This window comes from Danio rerio, chromosome 12 (assembly GCF_049306965.1).
Source record: "Danio rerio strain Tuebingen ecotype United States chromosome 12, GRCz12tu, whole genome shotgun sequence".
Lineage (NCBI taxonomy): Eukaryota > Metazoa > Chordata > Actinopteri > Cypriniformes > Danionidae > Danio > Danio rerio.
In genome coordinates this window covers 4,146,003-4,164,958 of record NC_133187.1, presented here as the reverse complement: position 1 = coordinate 4,164,958, position 18,956 = coordinate 4,146,003, and the positions used below count along the sequence as shown (strand labels likewise).

At 36.3% G+C, this 18,956-nt stretch overlaps 1 protein-coding gene across 4 annotated transcripts in view; it reads left to right on the top strand.

The window, feature by feature from the left end:
* Positions 1-18,956, top strand: part of wnk4a (WNK lysine deficient protein kinase 4a) — a 128,708-nt gene that overhangs the window by 25,131 nt on the left and 84,621 nt on the right. The gene's annotated exons all lie outside the window — the stretch shown is intronic.

Below are 18,956 nucleotides of genomic sequence, written 5' to 3'. Positions count from 1 at the left end.
AAAGTAGACCTTTCAAAAGTACTCAAGAGTAGTGAGTATTGCACTGTAGAAAGCTGATGCCAGGTAATTTGTCAACCCGGGCTCATTGTGGAAACGTAGCCCCGCGGACGTTTCTGCGGACCACGAAATACGTCCCGGGAGGTACGTAATCGAGCAGTTTTTGTTTTCGCGGATCGGCGAGAGGTCGCTATGCACGCTTTTTCGCGTCTCGGGCTCCTCTCGGGAGCGCGCCCCGTTCGCGCCCGAGATGTTTTTGCGTGAAAAGCCGACCCGGCCGCCCTCCTCTTCCTCCTCCTCCTCCTCCTTCCCTAAACCCAAGCGACGGTTTGCAAAAGCCGTCCGAAAAAAAAAAAAAAGCAAAAGCCCTCGTCTTTGATTTCGACCACGTTTTCGGATCTTGCCGCGTTCTTGCCCTTATTTTTTGGATTCTGTTTTACATCTTACCTGATTTTTGGAACCGCTGTTCCCCAGAGTCAATCCCGGTCGTCCATGTGGCCGGCTCCTCCTCCTCTGGGCCTTCGCTCCACCAACGTAACGCTGCGAGCTAAGCAGACAAACTGGTTGCAGCGGGAAAGCCCTCCACTCGGAGGTGAGCCGTCAGCCGGCGAGAGGAGGAGCGGAGCGGCGCCACACCACCCTGCAGCGTTCGCTCGAAAAAAACTAAACGCGGCCATACGTACCTCCGGCCACGTAAATCACGGTCTCCAGAAACATCCGCGGGACTACGTTTCCAGAATGAACTTGGGTTGTAAATGTTACATATAGCTGCCGCTTGCACGGCTGACAGCATCGTGAGGATTAAATGAAGGATTATACAGCACCTCTCACGCTTAAAATGTGTAGATTCAGTGTCAAACGCTGTTACCTGCAAACCCCACAAAGGCGTGGCAAGCATTGGGGACTTCTTTACCTCAGCAAGTTCACATAACTGTTTTAATCGAGTGCTGCGTTTGGCGTTTTTTAGGTGCAAAGATGCATACCGCATAAATGTCTCCTAAATCCGCAAATGCTTTGAGGATTTCGCAGTGAAAACAATGAAAATGTATGCACTATAGCGAACTCCAACCGATCTCTCGTCTCCTCCACCAGCTGTGAGAATAAGCCATTAGAACGACTCAGATCACTGCCCATTCATGCCAGAGTCCGCAGAAAAAAAGTGATTGACAGGTGGTCATTTGTTTGTACCTTTATTTATTTATGGTTTATGGGTAAAGCAAAGATCATTTGGGTCAGGTAGTGAAAAGGTAGGCTACAGTTAATTAATTCACTATGAATTCATTGATTTTTAACAACCACCCCCACCCCCCGCCCTACGACAATGATGGCACTTCCATCGCAATGTTTCACATTAGACATCGTACAATGCCAAATTCAACCCAAGCTCATTCTGAAAACGTAGTCCCGCGGACGTTTCTGGAGACAGCGGAATATGTCCCGGGAGGTACGTACTGCTGCATTTATTTTTTTTCAAGCGAACGCTGCGGGGCAGTGTGACGCTGTTCCCCTTTCGCGTTCGCAGGCTGACCGCTCACCTCCTTGTGGAGGGCTTTCCCGCTGCAATCCGTTTGTCCACTCAGCTCACCGTGTAACGTCGGCAGGCTCGAGAGACGCAGAGAGGAGGAGTCGACCACGGCGATCGGTTTCAAGTCCGGGGGAGAGCAGTTCCAGCAATCAGGTAAGACAAAAACAGAATCCCAAAAATTAAGTGAACGAGTTTCGTGACAGGGCGAGAACGCGGCGAAATCCGAAAACGCGGTGGGATAAAAATTTTTTTTTTAAAATCAGGGCTTTTATTTTTTTGGACGGCTTTTGTAAACCGTTGCTCGGGTTCAGGGAAGCGAGCGGGCGGGCGGGTCGATCGGTGAAATTGGTTGGGTTGATGGAAAGAGGAGGGCGGTCAGCCGATTGGCCGGTCGCGCAGTCAATCATCCGGTCAGTCGGACAGGGGCCTCTTGCAGGTTGACGCGAGAACAGTTCGCGCCCGCGAGAGACGTTCGAGATGAGAAAAAGCGCACAACAGTGGCCTCTTGCGGATTCGCAAAAACAAAAACTGCAGCCGTACGTACCCGCCGGGACGTATTCCGCGGTCTCCAGAAACGTCCACGGGACTACGTTTCCACAATGAGCCCGTGTTGGCCAAATTGGTCAATATCACCCAAACCTAGCCTAAAACTACTCAGTAAATTTAAACTACTCAATTACAGTAGTTTGAGTATTTGTAATTTGTTACTTTACACCACTGCTATATTGTGATGAATATCATTGTCAGAATATGAAATTTATATTGACACTTCTATAGTGATATGATAGTTTTCTTATATCACTCAGCCAGAATAGAATAGAATAGAATAGAATAGAATAGAATAGAACTGCACATTCAGAACACACACTTACTTAAGATATTGTGCATTGTGCAGCTGAAGGTAACGGACGTCATAAAGCACAGATTCATACTTCATGGTTCATGGGTTGAGTTTTAACAGCTGGAGTTTTTCTGTGTTACCTTTGACCTAAACTTGTGAAAGACCTCCTTATTGTTATCGTTAAATTGAGTTATTAATTCAATTACTACAGTCCCTTAAATGGGTTCATTACATTATTGTTCATTTCTGATTTAGATTTTTTAACTTTTTTTCCACATAATTATGATTTATATAAATAAAAAAAACGTGACTTGAATTGAATCCAATAGAAAATACCAAATAAAGCTCAGATTTGATAGATGAGACCCACAGAACCATTAAGACTTTTACATTCTGTTGAAATCTGTGAAGAACTCACACCTGAGCAATGCATGTGACTTCATTCTCCATATTAGAGGCGTCTTTAAGCTCCTACATGACGAATTAAATATCTTTCAGTAGCTCAGCACAGTCTCCTAGTGTCATTTTATTATTATTACACAACTAATTTTTTCAGATTTTTTTTGTTTTGTTTTATTTTTATGTTTGGATCATTTAGGGTTTTACCAAAATCTGCTTCAATTCCATGTCAGCATCTCCTTTAGAAATATTAATCCCTGGAAAAAACATGACGTGTTCAATGCTTATTTTCTCCGTATTTTTTTTTTTTGCATGCCCTGTCTATCTTGATTAAACACTATGTCTTCGATAAATCATTCATTCACATTACTACTTCACAATATGGAAATAAACAACTCTGCTAATGCTTCGATTAAGTAAAATCAACAAAGAAATACAGCCAAAATGAACCGGGTGGAAAAAAGAAGAAGAACAGTGTTCTCATTCACGCTATTTTCCTACACTTTGGAGAAAAGGGCTGCCTTCTGCCAATCTGTTTGGTCCATTTCCATTCAGATTTATTGATTTTCTGGGTACGGGTGTGTTTTCATTAGCTGGAATGACTCACTGTTTTCCTCGAGACATAAAAAGCACAATGAGGCGATAGTTAGACCTCTGGCAGAGCTCAATCGCTTTGGAAACAGACTGGACTCATTCTTTGTTCTCAGTCTGAAGGTTTGTGCTCTGATGCTCCTGCTTTCTCCATCCCTCGACTCGCGCTTCATTTCTCACATAAAAATCATCAAAGTAATGTGTTTTCCATTGATTTTGGAGCACAAAATCCATCACTGAGTTACACTTTCTGTCGTCTTGCTTGACTTTCAACTCAAAGGCCAACCAAGATCCAGCCATCGTAAGCTCAAATGTATAATATAAACTTAGAATTGGTAGGAAAAGAAAGGCTTTTTCTGGGTCACGCTTTGTTTTAAGGTACAATTCTCGCTATTATTAAAGTAGTAACTGTGATTTTGCTTCAATAAGCTTATATTTTGCTGCTATTAAAGGGAAAGATCACCTAAAAATATTTTTTTCGTTTTGATTTACTCATCTACAGTTCATCCATGATGACTTTGGTTCTTTAATAGAGCATTAAAGAAGATTTTGAGCTGAATCAGTGGTGCTTGGGGATTTAGATTATAGTTTTTTTAGATTATACAAAAATAGTGCACAGTGCATAATATTTTACTACATTGAAAAAATTATGTCTGCAAAAGTGTTGCAAACTATTTATATGTTGAATTTAAACAAACTTATTAAATTTGTTAATGTCCAACTGAATTTGTTTGTTTACATTCAGACCAAATAAATTGTTTACAACGCCTTAACTTAAAAAAAAAAAATTGTTGATCCACGAAATCGTCTTTGAACAATTAGTTTCAGTGTACTTAGATACTATTCATCTTAAAGTGCAATTTAAAGGTTTAATTAGGTTAACCTGGCAAATTATTTTAAGTGGGCAAGTCATTGCAAAACAAATACCTTCTTAAGGTGGTTAATAATATTGACCTAAGCGTTTGTTAAATTTTTAAAACCATATTTTTGTGTATAAAATTAATTATACAAATTTTGAAGCGAGTTTATTATCTGGCCAAATCTGAAGGGTGAGTGAGATCGTCTGACTTATCAACACAATGAAGACATAATTGTAATAGAGTATTTATTAACAAAAGAATAAACAAGGGTAACTAAAAGCTACTGAATGTAGAATAAATTAAATTTGTAAGCATGAATCATAAAGCTGATTAAATTGAGGATTGTGCCGACTTTAGCTTGTCTTTTAGAGAAGATAGTAGAGTCTAAATCCTGATTTATACATCTGCGTCGAGTGACTGGCGGGACCCACAGCGCATGCCTTGTGCGTAGCTGTGCATTTACGACAGATTCACACGGGACTTCAGCGTCAATGCTTGATCAAGGGCATGTCAGATGCGATCGTCATAGAAGCGTCAGCCAATGAAATTATTTAGCAATCAACCACTGTCTGCACTGGTGTATTTGCATGCAACGATCTGATTGGCTGACATTTGAAAAGTTGAGAATGTCCCAACATCTGCAGTGAGCAATGCCGCCAAAGCAGCGCTGACAGACCCACAATTCAACTCGGCAACACTTGACGTCACCCATAAAAAATGAAAGCGTTGACGCTAACGCCCCGTGTGAATGGGGTATCATCTTGAGAGTTGAAAGTAACTGATTCCAAATGCAAACAGCACACTTGAAATGAACTCTAGACCTTTAATCTGCTCATTGTATTTAAGATAATGAGGGAATAACTAACATCTGGCCATGGGACAGCTGAGAAGCCAATTGTCCAATTACTTTTGGCCCCTTAACAAGTGGGAAGCACATATGCAAACTGCTGTAATTCCTACAGCGTTCACCTGATTCGGATGTAAATACCTTAGTTATTTGTTATTAATAGAGTATATATATATATATATATATATATATATATATATATAGATAGATATATATATCTATATATAGATATATATATATATCTATATCAGTTTTTTCCCCTTTATTTTTATGCCAAGAACAAATTACATTATTTATACAGAAGATTGTAATTTTTTATACATATAAAACCCACTTTAACAAACCCTAAATACACTGCCTAAAGAACATTAAAAAAAAAAAAAAAAAACGAAACAAATTAAAGGAAAAGTAATTATAAAAAAATAATAATAATAGTTTTTATAGATTATTATTATTATATAGGCTGCCAAATCTTTAAAAAAAAAAATAAATAAATAAATAAATAAATACATACATAAATAAATAAATTAAATAATAATAAATACATATATAAATAGAGTTTAGTTATTTTAATAACAAATCCTACCTTAGTTATTTGTTATTAATAGAGTATATATATATATATATATATATATATATATATATATATATATATATATATATATATATATATATATATATATATATATATATAATAATATTTACCAGTTTGTATCATTTAGTTATATTTATATGTATCTTTATATTATATTCATATTTATATTTATCACTTTGTATCATGCATTTTTTGCTAACTAAAAGAAATAAGACTTTCATCAGAAAAAAAAAGTATTACTGTGAAATTTTTCCTTGCTCTGTTAAACAACACTTGGGAAAATTTAGTCTCCAAGAAGCTTTCATATATAGTACACTACCTGACAAAAGTTGACTAACAAAAATGTTGACTATTCAAGTTTTAAGAACAACAAATAACAACTTGACTTCTTGTTGAAAATAATGAGTAACATTTGACCTACCTGAGATACAAGTCTCAACACTGTTTCTAACAAAGCATAGAAATGACATATCCGTCATCATTTTTGGGCTGATATCCAATGACGCATGCAAATGACCTCTAAACGGCTGTTTAGATCTACAGTCACGTACATTCAGCAAATTATGTTTATGCAAACAAAAACTGTCAATAAGGGTTTACTCTTATCACATTAATGTCAGTTAAACAGATGTTTGTTTCTTAGTTTGGTACTCCTGTGAGAAAATATCACACTTAATTGTATTAAAAGTGCACTTATATATTTCAGATCTTCAATCCTTTTAAATGGCATAAAATAAGCGTAATCTAGAGGCCTTTACCTTTCATTTAAGCCACTTCTGATACCAAATGATCAACTAGAAGTCAAGTTAATAATGTTGTCCCTAAAACTTGAATAGGCGACAAGACCTTTGTCAGGTAGTGTACAATACAAATGAATCAATTAGGGTTGGGCCGATAGACGATGCCATCATCCATCGCCGATGGCCTATAGACAGCACGATGCTGAGCCGACATGGCCAATGTTCCACCCTGTCACACCCCGGTCGCAAACCCGCTCGCGAAAAATACACACTTAGGCCCGGTTTACACTAGCACATCTTAGTGTTAAAATGGCATTTTAGAATGAAAATGATCCACATCCACACCGTGTTTTACCTAGCATTTCTGAACAGCCCTCTGTCCGCTGAAAATGCACATCATGTGACCACACAGACACACACACACAGACACAGCCACACACTAGGTGCGTTCGACTTTATGCAGCGCTGCGCAGATCGATCGAAATCTGTCTTAAAGCGGTGCATGCTGGTTAGAAATCTTGTCGGGATTGATGCTGCGCCGACGCCACGTGACTGTCACATGTGGCATCAAAGTACCGCGACAGCGCTCCGAGATCAGACGGCAGACTCAGACCGTGCAGCTTCTGAAGAGCGACTGCAGGAGCTCTGATGACGACACCGATATTACACGATTGGCCGAGTTCACCACATGACAACAAACACGTGTATTTCGGGTTTGTAATTGGACAAATTCCGATTCGAAAGTTTCAAAACAAACAATTCACTTTTCACACCCTCTCTATCTTGCACACATCTTGTTTATTAAAAGACTACAAATATTTTACTGCAGTATCATCTTTTGTTAAATAATCTGGTTATAAAGGTTAGCTTGTTTGCACAGGTTTATTTTCAACTTTTTTATACAGACTATTTACTGCATTCAGCTCCATGAACGATTTAAATGATGTATTTTAGTGTATATTTTAGTGAATAACCTAAATATGGACTCAAATAAGTCTTACAGACTTGAAATAAGAAAATCATCATCATTGATCCTGCCACCCTAAAGCTCTCTTAACAAATTAAGTTAAAGAACTATTTTATTAAATAATTATCAAATGGTTTTATGATTATAATATAAATATATATTTTATTTCCTGTCTAGCAGTTTAAAGGCGACCTGCTCTTTCTGGGAAACTTCTACATCACTCACTTATTTAACCTTATGTTCTTCTCAACACCAATCTTTTTGGATTAAAATGCTTTTTGAAAATGCATTCATCATCCAAAATAATCTCATTTATTAAGACCTAATCAAAACACCTTGTTTTGCTTTTTACATTGGAAATTTTTATATTTATAAATGTACACGTATGTAAACCCTTTTTTAGCATATTCAAACAAGAAGTATTAGCGTAAAGATTGATGTTTAACTTCTAGAATTTATGCTTATTGCTTTTTATTTAATAGACCTGTTCGTTTTTATGTTTATATTAACCTCTCATTTCCTCTTATTTCTCTCATGCATTTGTTATATATTTTATTCATAATTCTCCCTTATTGTTTAAAAAGGAACTATAGTTTGTAGAGACTGCATTCTGTTTTATTTGTAAATATTTTGTTGTTATAAATAAAAATAACAAAAAAAAAAATATGATGACGCCATGTGATCGGTCATCATGACTGCAGCAACTTTGAGTCCCGCCTGCGCTCAGCTAATCTCGTTGATCACCGGCTGCAGCTGAGCTTCATGTCGAACGCACCTACTGTCATGCGCTCCTCTAAACTTAAGAGAGCAGTGCACGTCGGACAGTTAATCAAGGATGTACTGCTGGATCGCGTCTCACTATAGTGGTTAAACGTGATATTCAGACATCCGTCTGAAGTTCCGGGAGTCTCTATACATTTGCGGGACTCATAATTCCCGCAAACGAGTGATAATCTCCCGGAAATTGTGCGTCTCCCTCCTGGTCCTCAAATAAGTCACGCACCCTTCTCAATCCCGGGTCCCTTCTCGCTCTTCAGACACGTCGCATGCAGTCTCAAACCCCACCTGCTTTTCACATGATGACGATGTCATCGTCCATCGCGATGTTTCACATTAGACATCGTACGATGCCAAATTGATGGACATCGCCCAACCCTATAATCAATACAAAATAATCTCGTTTTTGCATTAAAATACAAATATTTAGCAAATTATTTAGCTTGTTTTAAGGAAAAACTCACTTAAATGAGATTTATTATTTCTGGAATCAAGACGTTTTTTTTTTTCTTCTCAAAAGTGCCTCTTGATTAAACAATTTAAAAAGCTGTAAGAAAAGCATGTTATTGCAGTGCACTTAAAGTTGACTCTTCATTAGGATGACTCTGTGCAAGAACAAGCCTGTTGTGTGTTGTGAAAGTGACTCTGGGCAGGTAATAGAGCCCAACGGGACGTCCTGTACCACACAGCTCTCTCTGTCTCATGCTGGGGGACATTAAACCAGCTGCTATCCTGTTGCTTTCTGACTGAATCTGCTTCAGTCTCGTGTCCGATTGCGTTATTTGCAATGTTAGACACCGCTGGAAGGTATTAGGAGCTCTGATGGGATATTTTCATTATTGCTCTGTTTAATAATCTTCTCCAGATGGGTTTGATATCAGAGTAACACTTTACAAATAACTCTGAACACATGAAGAGCGGGTTTAGATGTCTGTGATCACTTGTAAAAGTGCTTTTATTTTGAATTCCTGTGCAACTTCGGGTGTTATAGTGTTGTTGGGCAATATATAAAAATAATATCGTGGAAATATTTGAGGTAAAAAAAAGTTTTTAATTCAATTAAAATATCATCACCCTGACAATTTAAGTGGAAAGTTATTTTTGTTATGTTAAAAGTATTACATTTAGGGGTGGCATGGTGGCTTAATGGTTCAATAGTATCTGGATACAGCCTTTATGATGCTAGCTGAGACTGCATCACTCAGCGATGCAATGTCAGACACAATGCACTCAAATGAAGCTAGTGACATCACTGTGACGGGTAGGGTTAGGGGTGGGGTTAGGTGAGCCCATTAAAAAGCACTGGATGCAGCCCAGATTGCACTGCACCAGGTCTGCAGCCAGACCCATGTCCAGTGGTTAGCACTGTTGCCTCACAGCAAGAAGGTCGCTGGTTTGAGTTCCAGCTCAGTCAGTTGGCGTTTCTGTGTGGAGTTTGCATGTTCTCCCCGTGTTGGTGTGGATTTCCTCCGGGTGCTCCGGTTTCCCCAAACACATGCGCTATAAGTGAATTGAATTAACTAACTTGGCTGTAGTGTGTGTGACTGTGAGAGTGCATGGGTGTTTTCCAGTACTGGGTTGGGGCTAGAAGGGCATCCGCTGCGTAAAACATGTGCTGGAATAGTTGTCGGTTCATTCCGCTGTGGCGACCTCTGATAAATAAGGGACTAAGCTGAAGGAAAATGAATGAATAAATAAAATATTCAATTTAATTACATTTTATTTATTATCTTAATTACAAATTATATATTCAGCATAATTTAGAAAGAGATAATTTCAATTAAGGTTTTTAAAAATGTTTACAATTACATGTAATGTTAATAAATGCATCATAAACTCAATAATCAGCATTATTAGAATTTAAGTTGAACGTTTTTAAGCAGAAAAAATTTAAGCTTTTTTTTATCAGTAATTTTCTAAATGATGTGATCAGCATAACAATTTTTAACAGGGTGTCCGCAGGGTCTTAAAAAGTCTTAAATCTCAAAAGCTACATTTTAATTAAATTGAAAATATTAATATAATTAATATAAATATTTAAAAAACAATAAAAATATCATTTTTAACTCTATTTACCATAATGTTTTAATTACTTACAGTAACATTTGTTTAAACATTCTCCATTCATTTACTGCTGAGGACACTGAGCTGACCTAGATTTTTTATTAATGAATTATTATTATTGTATTATTACATGTATTAAATTACAATAAATTTTACAAAAAAATAAATAAATTCCAACTGGTATATTCATTAAAATCCTTGGCATTTAGCCCTGTATAAGCCTAAAACTTCATTCATATTGGTCTTAAATAGGTCTTTAAAAAGTCTTAAATTTGACTTGGTGAAACCTGCAGAAACCCTGCACAAACAGTTGTTCAAATACAATCATGACACTTTGTTTTAAAATTATAAGAAACTTTTATCCCATCAGGTGAAGTTTTTTTTCCCTCTCCGCTGTCGCCACTGCCTCGCATGGTTCAGGATTGGTAGAGCTACGCATCGATGAATTTGCTCTTCAGTGTTTGAACTCTCAGTAATGATTAAATCACACTGAACTGAGCTAAACTGAACTGAACTGAACTTAAACACTTAAACCTGAACCACACTGTTCCAGTTACTATGACCATTTATGTGAAGCTGCTTTGACACAATCTACATTGTAAAAGCGCTATACAAATAAAGCTGAATTGAATTGAATTGAATATAACAATATATGAGAGAATCCTTTTATTACACTACAAAAATAAATTACAATCCGCTGCGTAAAAATGTGTTGGATAAGTTGGCGGTTCATTCTGCTGTGGCGACCCTGGATTAATAAAGGGACTAAGCCGACAAGAAAATGAATGAATGAATTTGTGTTCATGTTCAGATTGTTTTAAATGCCTTTTAAATTCGTTAGAAATAAATTGATAATAATAATTCGATTTCAAAAGTAAATAAAAAAAAATTCTTTACATTTTAAATTTTCAATTCAACATAAATTAGTAAAATAGCAACACAGGGCTCATTGTGAAAACATACCCCCGTATACATTTTTGGAGATCACAAATTATGTAGCCAGAGGTACGTATGGGTGCATTTCGTCTTTAAAATTAACGCTACGGGGCGGTGTGATGCCGTTCCTTTTCGTGCTTACCAGCTGACCAGTGGCTCGATGCGTACGTCAGTGGATTTGAGACACAGAGAGGAGTTGACTGTGATTACAGGGTTCGAGACCGGCAAAGAACGGTTCTAAAAAACAAACAAAAACAAAAGGCAAAAAATCTGTCAGTCAGTCAGTCGACAGCGGCCTCTGGTGGATTAGCGTGAGAACAGCAGGCGTGAATGCCTCTCGCGAGAGAAATTTGAGATCTGAAAAGCCTGCGGCGAATTCTCAAAAACTAAAACTGCAAACAAAACGTAGCTCCCGGGACGCATTTGGCGCTCTCTAGAAATGTATACAGGGGTACATATCAGTAATGAGCCTGGGTTGCAACTCGGTTGAGTTTTGACCAAATTTCCAGAAAGCTTTTGGGTTTAAAACTTGTTATGCTCAAAAAATTATTTTAAGATTAATGCAGTCAAATTAAAAATGCATAATTGTATGTAACTTATTTATCTGTGTAGTATTCTCATCCACTTATTAAAGTGTTGTTTGCTCGCTTGCTTAATAACAAAATTTGTGAGTAAAAAAAACAATCCCACGAGTCGAGTCCAAGTACAAGCTGTGTGGTCTGCATAAAACATTGAAAAGAATGCTGATATCTTAAAGAAATTGCCTTTAAATGACTAATAACTAGGGCTGCAGGATGTGTTCAGATAATATCACATTGCAAATATTTAAATTAAATGATAAACATCAAGGCTAAGAGAGCAAACACTCCTCTGACACTGATGTAAGGCATTTCTGCGCTTCATAAAGTAGCATGAAATGAACACCATCACTAATCAAACTGTACAAAGTCTTTTGGATCTGCTGTTTTCATGGAGATCCGTGACGTTAAATGCAAAAATCCCCTACATTTATTTTGATTATTAAAATAAAATGGCACAGTGAAGATAAACAGATCTGATCTGAAGTGAAGTGACGATTTCAGTAGTCTTACTAACATTTTCAAATTAAGTTTGTCAATCATACAAAAACTGAATTTTTAGGGTGCTAATAATATTATAATATAATAATATAATATTCCAGCCAAACTAAAACAAATAAGATTTTCTTTAGATGAAAAATATCATATTAGATACTCTAAAAATGCTCCTTTGCCTGTTAAACAGCACATATTTTGTTTTCTTCAGAGGAGCTAATCATTTTATCTTCAACTATAGGTGCTATATAAATTCTTGTATCTATATTGTGTTAACCTCTCTGCTTTAAAGTCATCTTCCTCTCTGTCTTTCTCTCTCTCTCTCTATGTGCTGGTCATTATCAGTTTCTCTCTCAGCATGTGTCTCTGCTGCTGCTCTTTTAAATAGCAACACTATCAGCTCTTGTTTGAGAGCGCGATACCAGTCATTCACCAGTGTTTCCAGAACAAGGTACAGTCATAATAACTGCTGACGTGGGGAAAAAAGTCTCCAAGGCTGCATTCATTTGATCAAACCTACAGTACAAACGGCAGCATTGTGAAATCATATCATGAATTTTATTATATATAAAAGGGACTAAGCCAAAAATGAATGAATGAATGTTATAAATAATTTATCTTGGATTAAAAATAATATACATTACAAAGAGTTCTGTAAGTACAGTTTAACACATGTGAGACCTAGCTGGAGTGTCACCTTCATGACTTTAGACTTGCCACAAAAAAAATTAATCTGCTGATTCTGAAAACTGTCAATCATGCATGGATTTTTGCAATAGTCTGTGACAGGATCAGATTTTTTAATCACATAAATTCATCTGTTTTGAACTAGAGCTCTTGAACAAACTTCATATGAATATTTTGAAGTATTGGTTTTCTACATTAGTCAATTGTTTTATAATATACAGTATTTTTGTGCAACATTTGTTGTGCTTTTATGGGAAGAGTAATTAATTTGCTCTTAAAAGACTCGTAAACGGCCTTTGCAATGTCTCTCTCTCTGTTTTGGTCCCTGCTAATAATGTTAAACCTATTGATAAAGGATGAAGGCAATTCCAAAGTTTAGGGGCCATATATGAGAACGCTCAACCTCTTTTAGTGGACTTGGCTATTCTGGGTACTATACAAGCTCTGAGTTTTGAGATTTTAAATAGCCAGTTGGATTTTAGTGAGACAGAAAGTTGGTGAGGCACATCTTTGAGGTACTAATATGGACTCTTTTGTAAAAGTACTGCTATGTGTACATAGACTTTTGGTCCCGGTTAATAATGTGTTAAACCTATTAATAAAATGACTGGGAAAAAAATACTTCCGAGATCCATCGAAGGTCAGTGAAGTGTTTCTCCACGCACACATGCACGCACACACCTGTACAGTTTTCTTTATGAGGACTTCCCACTGATTTTTACACTGTACAGTACTCAACCCCTAAACCAAACCCTTACAGGTAAAAAGTTCCATTATATTTATTATGTTGGCTTGAGAAAGCCAACATACTGTTATACTACTCTGTCCTTGAAAACAAACGTATCTCCTCCTAGGCCGTTCATGCCACAAGGCCCAAATGTGGTCAAAATGTGCCTTCTACATTCAAGATTGTTGCTATATCTCCTTATGCCTGTAAGACTTTTTGTTTTTTTAATAAAAAATGTTAACTATTCAATTTTTATAATCCGAGCCGAGCATATAAAAGAATTATACAAGCCCCAAATTTGGCCAAAAGCTGTATTTAGATGCGTTAGATTTTGTTGCTTTATCTTTAAGGTTTATCAGACTTATAGTTTTCCAATAAATAATTTTTAAGCATTATTTTTCTCAAAATATGGCAAGCCATTTTTGACTTAAACTCCATATTTTTTACTGATGGCAAGCCATTTTTGCATGTATCACTTTCACACTTATTAAGCATTGCATTTAAAAAAAAATACGGCAAGCCATTTTTACATAATGTTCATTCCCTTAGTCCCTTTATTAATCAGGGGTCGCCACAACGGAATGAACCGCCAACTTATCCAGCACTTGTTTTACACAGCGAATGTCCTTCCAGCCGCAACCCAACACCAGGAATACATAATGTTCAAGTCCAGTTTTTGACACTCATAAAGACTGTCATAGAAACATCGGGGTTGATTAAGATCACTCATATTGCCAAGAAGCTTTGATGTATCATCACTAACCTGTACCCATAGCAATAAAACAGTATAACCTAGCAACCATTTAAAAATAGCAATATCTCTACATCAGAACATCGTAGGGACCAGGGGCCTCATGTATCAACGCTGCGTACGCACAAAAACTTTGCGTACGCCAGGTTTCACGCTCAGAATCGCTCACGTTTGGATTTACTAACAATGAACTGAACGTGGGAATGTGCGCACCTTCACGGCAGCTTTCTGGCAGGCGTACGCACATTTTTTGTGCGTGTCTGTTTTATTTCCATTGGCGACTCCTAGAGGCAGTTGTGTTAAATTCCTCTCTACAAAGTGTCTGAGCCTTGCAATGGCAGCTGTATGAGACGGGTTCAGCAGGTATATAAGGTTTCCATACCATACATTTGACCAGCTAAACATTTAAGCACAATTTGCAGCAGTCGCCTGTTTTCCCAATGTAATCTGAGCGATCTACCGCACGCACATTGCTATAAAGACACTATCTGAACTGAAGATGAATTTGCATGTGTGAATCAGAAACATTTCCATTCAATAAATGTGCAAATAAAATATGATGCTTATTGATATGAACTTATTGATGATTCCTACTTGTCTTTCTCGTGATAAATAGTTGGCAAAATCTGATATGTAGCGGGGGAAAAAACAAGAAAGAGTACATCAGACGCTGGATTCGAGCCGAGTTCATGCTCGAACGTATCAATTTATGATCACATGAGTCTTACGAGCGCGCCACTGAGACTGTTTAGCGTGCTTCAACAGTTTACAGATATAAACCACACTATTTCTTTTTTTTTTTATTTAATGCACTCAGTGCGATGTTCAGACCCGACTGTGTTGACCGCATCAGCTAAACTCTCCCACTCTATTTTTTTCTTTTGTTGTTAATTCCGGAGAACAAACTTGCAAATAACACCGCTTTTCTCCGGTCTACCTCCGAAAGCAGCACCTCCAATTCACATTCTGTTCAAAGTTTCTCTTTTTGCTTGATTTTGCCGTTGCTTTTTCGTTGGGTTTTGCCATTAGCATAGTCATTAGCATATTCATAGGGGGGAGGAGGCAGGGAGGGGTTTTGTGCTCGTGCATGTTGCGCTCAGTTTCACGTTCATTCAGATGTACAAAAGAATATGCGTGAGATTCGGCGTACGCAGTGTTTCATACATCTGAATTTTTTTCTGCGTACGCACATTTACAGCTTCGTGCGTACGCAATGTTTTAGTAAGATTTCCACGCAAGTCTTCGTACATGAGGCCCCAGGGCATTGGCTTGTTTGACTCATGCTAGCAAATGGGACTTCCTGTGTATTATGCATGGTAACAGTGATAATGGAAGCCAAGTGCTAATAACGATTAGCTACATGCTATGAATGATTATCTAAATGAAATAACATATGCTAGAAATGCCTACTAAGTATTAGCATTTGATCAAACATGTACACAAGCATTGCCATTTAGCAACTGCTTAGCAACCACCTAACAATGCCATAATTGTTTTAGCAACTGCCTAGCAACCACTTAGCCGCCGTGCTTCCTGCCAACTGCCATTCCCAGTCCTAGCGCAGTCACGTTGGCTTTCTCAAGCCAACATCAAAGTTTATCAATGAACTTTAGGTTCTAGTTCATTTTTGAAATACTTTATTCAATGAGATTTATTCGCTGTTTTTCACACAAGGATCAAAAATATGTCCCCACAAGGTCAAGGATACACAGATATGCACAGAAACACACACACACGCACACACACACAAAGATGAGGAACATTTTGTGCAGTCAAGATCCACTTAATGAATACTGTACAATAAATACACTGAAACCAAACCCATCCGGAGAAATGAGACACTCCTCCTGATATAATATAACTGAGGTGAACATCATCAAAACACACCTGGATTAGATTCTACCCAAAAAAACAACTAGAAATAAAAGATGGATGTTCTTATTTAAAGGGATAGTTCACCCAAAAATGAAACTTACTCACTATTTACTCTCCTAATTCCAAACAGTCATGAATTTCTTTCTTCTCTTGAACACAAAAGAAACCTGTAACCACTGACTGATAAAGTAGGAAAAACAAATGCTATGGAAGTCAATGGTTACAGGTTTCCAACATTTTTTTTGTGTGTGTGTGTGTTCAACAGGATTGGAAACTCTGTTCTGAAACTGGTAAAGGGTGAGTAAATGATGACAGAATTTTCATTTTTGGGTGAACTATCCCTTTAAATCAGTAACACAGCACATTTAAAGATGTTATAACAGTGCTCACAATGCATAGGAGTAACTTACTTGAAAATGATTTAAAATTATTATCATAAATTTGTTGTTTTCTAAGTGTACTTGAGCAGCAAAATCTGATATTAATCTTCATTACAGAAAAACACAAGTAGTTTGGTATAAAACAAACAGAATTCCACAAATAGGTTAAGATAAAAGGGCTATGAAGCTGATTTACACCTATACTGTTTTGATGCTTGAAACCCCTTCTCGTCTATGACCTGTATTTGCTATATATAGTCGACTGTCAGCATTCTTCTGCTGTAATCAATCATTTGAGTGATTTCCAGCTTGGGTTGAATCTTGTGGATTCCAGCTGTCATGCGCATGATCTAATGCCCTGCTGTGTGTTTATGGGCTGTTTGCTGCCTGCAGGTGTTCCCGTATCACATTGTGACCTTAATAAACCCCTCATCGCTCGTGACCCAACACAGATTCTCTTTTAGGTGCTGTTCACACTAATGCGTTCATTTTAAAATGCGCAAGTTTTGTTACACTGTCAGAAATAAAGATACGAGAGCTGTCACTACAAAGGAAAATATATGCTGTGCTATGAAGATCTTTACTAAATGCTCTACTAAAGTTTTTTAGTCTAGTTTTGAACTTAGAGAGGGGTTCTGAGCCATAGACATGATCAGGAAGACTTTAACAAAATTTGGGAGCCATATATGAGAACGCTTAACCTCCTTTAGTGGACTCTGCTATTCTAGGTACTACCAGAAGCCCTGAGTTTTAAGATCTAAAAGAGCAGGTTGGAATTTAGCGAGATAGAAGGTTGGTAGATAATACTAGTACCTAAAAAGAGAAAAAGTGTACCTGCTGAATTTTTTAGAGACTTTCTGAGGTACTAAGACGGATTCTTATGTATGAGTAATGCTATGTGTACAGAGACTCTGTTTACATGCACCTATTTATGTCAATTTGTTGTGCAAAAGTTGCTGATTTATGCATAAAAGGGTCTTAAAAAGGCCTTTGTAATGTCTCTCTCTGTGTTATGATCAAAATTATATTTCATCTCATTGTTTTGGTCTCGGTTAATTTATTAAACTAATGATTAATCCAGGAAGGCTATTCCAAAGTTAGGAGCCATATATGAGAACTCTCGACCTCCTTTAGTGGACTTTGCTATTCTACCAAAAGAGTTTTGAGATCTTAAAGAGCGGGTTGAATTGTAGTGAGACAGAAGGTTGGTTAGATAATATTGGTACCTAAAAAGAGCTAAAGTGTACTTGCTGAATTTTTTTGAGACTTTTTTGAGGTACTAATATGGACTCTTTTGTAAATGTACTGCTTGTGTATAGAGACTACTTTTTTGTCGATCTGAATTGAATCCAATTGCAACTCTGTTCTGATGTACTTTAAACATTGTAATCTGATTCAAATATTAGTTTGTATCTGCTTAATGTACATTCTGATTCTGATTACAAACCTGACATTTTATTTTTAAATTTAATGTAATTTTAACCTTAATTTATTTTATGATTTTTGCATCTTTTTGAGCAGAACATAGTGTGTGAAAATATAAATATTAGTTTTATTATTAGTCTTTTTTTGCCTCCAGACATTGTAAAAATATTTTTTAATTAATTGTTTTCAGATTTTGGGATTCAGAAGTGTTTGATGTTGATCACTGCTCTGTCGACTTTTAATGTTGAAAGTTCAACTCTACAGCTTAAAAAAGTGACTTTTATTGACATTTTAGTAGTTTGAAATAATATAATGTGTTAGAAATAGTAAATATAGAGAGAAATAAGTCTGTAAAAAACAGAAAGAGATAAACAGAAGTTTATTACAAGGTTTTTCTAGCAAAATATACAACACCAACCCAGAAAGTATGGCACTTTAATCTATTAAAAATGTTCATAAACGTCACCTTCTGGAATTTGTCAAAGTTAAAAATATCCCATAATGCAATTAAAAAAAAAAAAAAAAAAAAAAAAATATATATATATATATATATATATATATATATATATATATATATATATATATATATATATATATATATTTATATATATATATATATATATATATATATATATATATATATATATATATATATATATAACATAAATGTACAGGGAAAAATAAAAACTTAAAATGTGTAAAACTGCTAATTTACAGATTTTTATTTTATTTTGGATATTTTAACTATTTTTTCCAAGATTTTCAGTTTAATTTTTTTTTTATTTTAATTAATCATTTTACTTTAACTGCTTTTGTTTTATTTTGATTATATTATTTATGTTGTATAATTTAAACGTATATTTAGGTCACAACACATTTATAAAATAAAATGCTTCGTT